Raw genomic sequence first — 6233 nt, 5'->3', positions numbered from 1 at the left:
CCAGGCCTGCTCGTCCATTCAGAGAGATGCCAGGGCCCTCTGCACGCCATCTGACCTCTGCAATATGCTGGTTCCCAGTAAGGGACCAGGATCCGGGTCCAGTCGATCACACTTCTAATTTCACACCGGCAGCCTCAGTAAAGTTCTGCCATCAGGCTAAGGCCCCACTGATCCTCTACCTTTTCTGCATAAAGATTCACTTCCAGGGTTCTTAGAAAATACTGCTGCCTGGCTACCGCTCCATCCTTAGTGTGACATAGGTTGTTTATTTCTTCCTCTGTTTTTGTTTGTTTGTTTAGAATAATTAGGCAGCTCTGTCGCCCAGGCTGGAGTGCAGTGGCGTGATCTCAGCTCACTGCAACCTCTGCCTCCGGGTTCAAACGATTCTCCAGCCTAAGCCTCCATTGTAGCTGGGACTACAAGCGCCCGGCTAATTTTTTGTATTTTTGGTAGAGATGGGGTTTCACCGTGTTAGCCAGGTGACCTCGTGATCCTCCCCTCCTCAGCCTCCCAAAGCGCTGGGATTACAGACGTGAAGCACCGCACCTGGCCCCGGATTTTTTTTTTTTTAAAGCTCCCCAGGGATTTGTAAGTGCATACCAAAGACTGGGAACCCCTGGCTTAGCTCACAGAGCAAAGAGCCTTTTGAAGGTCCCCCATCCCCCCTCCCCACAGTTGCTCCCTCACCTCCAGCTGTGGGGCCACACAGCGCTGGACCATTGTGGTGTTAGAGACCAGGATTAAAGGGACTTCATCGGTAATATCCAGGACAAATGGGCTGGCAGGTGCTGCTCAAACCCTTACACACAGATTGGTATTTGGGGAGGTGAGGTCAATTTCCCCATTATGGAATGCTGCAGTTTTAAAAGCAACCAAACAAATAAAAATGGGAGAAAAAAAGTGAGCTTTTTAAAACTAAGGTAAAATTTGTCCTCAACTTCCTGGCCTTGATTGGGCTCTGCTACTGGAGCGGCAGAAGCAACTCACTTTCCTGCCTCCATGGACCTGTTTCATGTAATGCGTTTTGCAGAGATTCGAAGACAGGGTCCCTGACTGTGGGCAGCTAACAGCCTGAGGCTAGAGGCAGCCACCCCTGCACAGTGAACAATTCTGCAAGGCGCCTGGCAATAGTATGATGCAGCGGGGTGGGGGGAGGGGCGGGTAGGAACAAGGTGCTATGGGGCGTAGTGGAGGAGTAAATGAATTCTGCCTGGGAGAAGCAGGAGTGCGTATTTGAGTGGGATCTGGAGCAGGTGCATGCAAGGAAGCACTTTGAAGGCGTGGGCAGGTGTGGGCAAGCGTGGGAAGGCGTGGGCAGGTGTGGGCAGGCGTGGGAAGGCGTGGGAAGGCGTGGGCAGGTGTGGGCAGTCATGGGCAGGCCTGGACAGGCATGGGCAGGCATGGGCAGGTGTGGGCAGGCGTGGGCAGGGCACAGGGCTTGTCCAGGCCTGATGCCATTAAGCACAGGTGTCTGTGGTGGGCGGGGGACACAGTGGAAGCAGATAGAGAAGGTTCGCTGGGGTCCCATGGAGGGGCGCCTTGTAGGCCATGGTCACTCTAGGCCGATGCAAGGTGCTCAAGGTTGAAGGCAGAGGTGACTGATCTGTGCTTGGGAGAGGGTGGGGAAGAGAGGCTGCCAGACTTGAGGGGCTGAAACTGTCCTGTAATAGTGCAGGTCAGGAGTGTTAACGATGCCCCAGCTAGGGCAGTGACTGTGGCAAGGAGAGTTTAACATGTGGTTCAGTTCAGCAAACACGGGGAACCCACTATCTGTAAAGCAGGACACGTCATGGAGGCAGCCCTCAAATGCTTGAAGACAGTAATCAGGCCCCTGAGCTGTGGCGGGTTCTTTAAGGGGTGTGACTTCCTCATCAGACCCATTGCTCTCACAGCTAATGAAGCCACCGTGTGGCCAGGCTGTGGGCAGAGCTTCGAGTTTGGTTTCTACACGGGAGGGAGAGTGAGATATGCTGGAGACCAGGCCTCATCTCCACCCGCGGGACCTTGAGAGCTGGGGAGGGGACAGGGACCCTCAGGCTTGTAGGTCAGCCTTAGGAACCACAGAAATCCTGTCTCTCCATGACTCCTCCCCTGACATCGGGCCTGGCAGGCTGGTCTGTCTGTCCTACACGTGCCCTACCATGGGGTGTCTGTATCCACTCCAGTTCCACGTGCACCCACTCTGCCTCCGCCCAGGCTCTCCACTCCTAAGAGTCTTGCCCAGCCTTCAAAATACAGCTCGAGGCTTCAGTGAGGGCTTCTGCAGCTGTCTGTCCTCGTGAGGTCTGTCTCCCTGAGCACTTATCTCTACAGACGCTTTGGTGGGTGTGTAACCACAGTGTGGAAGGCCACTGATGGTCCTCTGATGACTTTCTGTGTCATTACCATGAAGCTCCAGTTAGATCAAGAGCTGCCGTAGAAGGAACTGGGACCAGGTCTGTTCTTGGATTCCTGACAGTTCTGTAGCTCAGTGCTGAAAACAGAAAAGCCACTAAGCTCCTATCCCTGGGAAAGCTGGCTTCCTCTGTGCTGAAGGGGATAACAGTGCCAGCCCTGCTTCTGTGTGTGTGTGTGTGTGTGTGTGTGTGTGTGTGTGTTGTCTTTGGGCTCTAGATCAAAAGAGTTAATATGGGCCGGGCACGGTGGCTCATGCCTGTAATCCCAGCACTTTGGGAGGCCAAAGCAGGCAGATTACCTGAGGTCAGGAGTTCGAGACCAGCCTGCCCAACATGTCGAAACCCCATCTCTACTAAAAAATACAAAAATTAGCCAGGCATGGTGGCAGGTGCCTGTAATCCCAGCTACTCAGGAGGCTGAGGCAGAAGAATTGTTTGAACCTGGGGGGCAGAGGTTGCAGTGAGTCGAGATTGTGCCACTGCACTCCAGCCTGGGTGACAAAGCAAGACTCCATCTCAAAAAAAAAAAAAAAAAAAGAGCTAATATGCAGGAAAAGACACTACTATGATCTTTACTCAAACTCCTGTTGGGCGGCAGCTGCTCTTATTCCCAAGTCACCCTACAAACGAGCCGGCAAACTTGCACATCCTGCCTAGGCCTGGGGTCTTGCATGCAGAGCTCCCACTGCTCTGTGGAGACATGACCAGGAAGTGTCTCTCTGGTAAACAACTGAAGAGAAGCAAGTGCAGCATGAAGCATGAAGACGGGAGACGAGCCGCTAGCATGCGGCTTGGGCTTCACTGCAGGAATTAATGACCATTGGCACAGATGCAGACTTCTTGTTTCCACGCTTCTCCAGAGCCAACAGTGTTGGGTAAGAAGGCCATGCCCCAAAACCTGGAAGCCAAGTTCTCCTTTTCTTCCTCTTGGTGGGCACAGTCTTAACCGCTCACAAAAGCTAGACCTGAGGCACCTTGGCCTGCTCAGTCATTTCCAGCATGGTTGTGCAGACACAACATCCACACATGAGGAGGGCTGACCGGTGAGTTCAGGCCCGAGACAGCAGAAACCCTTGGGAGGCGTTTAGCAGTTTCCCTAGGTCATTCTCCTCACCCCTGGGTAAAGGAAGAGAAGGTAAGATAATTTTCTATGTGTTTTGGATATCTATCTATAACATAAACCCAAATTCACTCAAAATCAAAATCAAAATTTGCATCAGAAAGTATTTTCCCTAGGAAAGTTCATGTGGTGTTGCTTAAAAGCACAACTGGCCAGGTGCAGCGGCTCACGCCTGTAATCCCAGCATTTTGGGAGGCTGAGGCAGGCAGATCACCTGAGGTCAGGAGTTCGAGACCAGCCTGACCAACATGGAGAAACCCCGTCTCTACTAAAAATACAAAATTAGCCTTGCGTGGTGGTGCGTGCCCATAATCCCAGGCACTCGGGAGGCTGAGGCAGGAGAATCACTTGAACCGGGGAAGCAGAGTTTGCAGTGAGTCGAGATCACGCCATTGCACTCCAGCCTGAACGACAAGAGTGAAACTCCATCTCAAAAAAAAGAAAAAAGAGAAAGAAAGAAAGAAAAAGAAAGCACAATTGAAATGTGCACGGTAAGAATTCACAGTAAAGGCCAGGCACAGTGGCTCACGCCTGTAATCCCAGCACTTTGGGAGGCTGAGGCAGGTGGATCATTTGAGGCCAGGAGTTCAAGACCAGCTGGGCCAATGGGGCAAAACACCATCTCTATTAAAAATATAAAAATTACCCAGGCGTGGTCATGCACACCTGTAATCCCAGCTTCTCAGGAGGCTGAGGCATGAGAATCGCTTGAACGCAGGAGACTGCAGTGAGCTCAGATCACACCACCGCACTCCAGCCTGGGCGACAGAGTGAGACTCTGTCTTAAAAAAAAAAAGAAAAGAAAAGAAAAAAGAAAAAAAGAAAGAAAGAAATATAAAGGCCCATGTCAATGCCATGAGTAAATCTTATTTTATTTAACATTTATTTTAAAAAAAGGATTCACAATAAAACACTGTCTTCACTGGTTTAGTGTTGTTTTGAAGGAACACCAGAAATGGGTTCTTTATAGATCAAAAAGGTTTGTATGGCTCATGACTCTGATGTCAAGAAACGTTTGAGTTTGGGCATCATCTAGCGAGGGCCGCAGGCTGCTTCCAGTCATGGCAGAAGGTGAACAGGAGTAGATGTGTGCAGAGATTACATGCAGAGAGAGGGAAAGAGAGGGAGAGAGAGGGAGGGAAAGAGAGGGAGAGAGAGGGAGGGAGAGGGAGGGAGAGGGAGCCAGTGCCAGGCTGTTTTTAGCAACCAACTCGCATGGGAACTAACAGAGCAAGAACTCACTCATCACCTTAAGGAGGACACCAAGCCATTCGTGAAGGGTGCGCCCCCAGGACCCAAGCACCTCCCATCAGGTCCCACCTCCAACACTGGGGTTCAAGTTTCAACATGAGGTTTGGGGGAATAACAACCAAACTGTAGCAAACACATTGAGAGCATGTCCGATAAGACGACTGAAGTTTGGGAGAACTCCGCACCTTGGTCTGGGTTCTTAGTGCGGACTCTGATACAAGTGAGGTTCTAAAATTCACACGCCCTCTGCCCATCCATCCCATCACTGGGATATTCACTAGGATAAAATTGTGATTTATCTTGAGTTTGAGCTAGAACAGCCAACACCTAGACTTCCTTAAATCTGTCTCTATTTCTTGCTCATTCCTCCTTTTCCACGCAAATTCTTATTTGTAGTAAGTAGCGCCACTCTTTTCCAGACCCCAGGTGTAATTAACTGTAGCAAAATGTGGTAAAAAACCATATGTGTAGCTCTGAATATTAAAATCCAAAGGTGACCAGAAAATAATTGTTAACAGTTTTGGATGGCCATGCCAGAAAAATGACTGGCTCAGGAGGTAACATTTTTCAGACAATGGTAAGGGAGGTTCGGTGATCCATTTGGTTCTGACGTTTAGGATAGGATTTTTTTTTTTTTTTTTTTAAGTTCCATACCAAAAATGTAGGCCTGTGGATGCTGATGGAACTCCAGATCACACAGTGACCAAGGCAGGCGTTTGTGTTCTCAGGTTACCACTGGGTCATAAAACAGTCATGGGGCAACTCAAGCCTTGGCTCGGGAGTTTGGCGTAAGAGGAAAGTTGGTGGCTTTTTATCGAGTGCATGTTCATGCTTCGCCTGGGTCATGTCATTGTTCATCTCTCCCACTGAAGGCCCGTCCCACAGGTAGTTTTGCACTTTTGATTTTAGCACCAGCAAAGCTATTGCACGTGAGACACAAGCTTTAAGGTGGGGACCTGACGTAGTTCTTCAGCTGCCCAAATCAGGAAAGGAGTCGCTTGCCTGACCTGGGCACAGTTAAATAGATCCAAAGCCTAGTATGGACAACTTACTCTAGTTGACAACATGCGGTGGAGAAAAGGCCAAGGTTTCCTGAACAGCATGTCTTTTATAGAAAGAGCAATACCTCCTAAAAGTGCTGAAGTTGCCACAGTTGACAAGTTCAGAAAAATGAAATTCAAGTATAAATTTGTATGAAAGAGAGGGAGAAGGACTCTTCCAGGAGCCATTCAGAAAATGATGAGATAAATCACAGACTGAGAGAAAATAATTGCAGGACACATAATCTTCCAACGACTTCTATCCAAAATATATCAGAACTCTTACAAATCCGATAAACAAGCAAGCCATTAAGAATGGAAATTCAGAGGCTGAAGAGAGACGATCACTTGAAGACAGGAGTTACAGACCAGCTTGGGTAACATAGTGAGACTCTATCGCTAAAAAAAGTTTTAAATAAAAGTTTA

Source organism: Rhinopithecus bieti, unplaced genomic scaffold (assembly GCF_001698545.2).
Source record: "Rhinopithecus bieti isolate Rb0 unplaced genomic scaffold, ASM169854v2 scaffold_3057, whole genome shotgun sequence".
Taxonomy (NCBI): Eukaryota; Metazoa; Chordata; class Mammalia; order Primates; family Cercopithecidae; genus Rhinopithecus; species Rhinopithecus bieti.
This window is presented reverse-complemented; position numbering follows the sequence as displayed.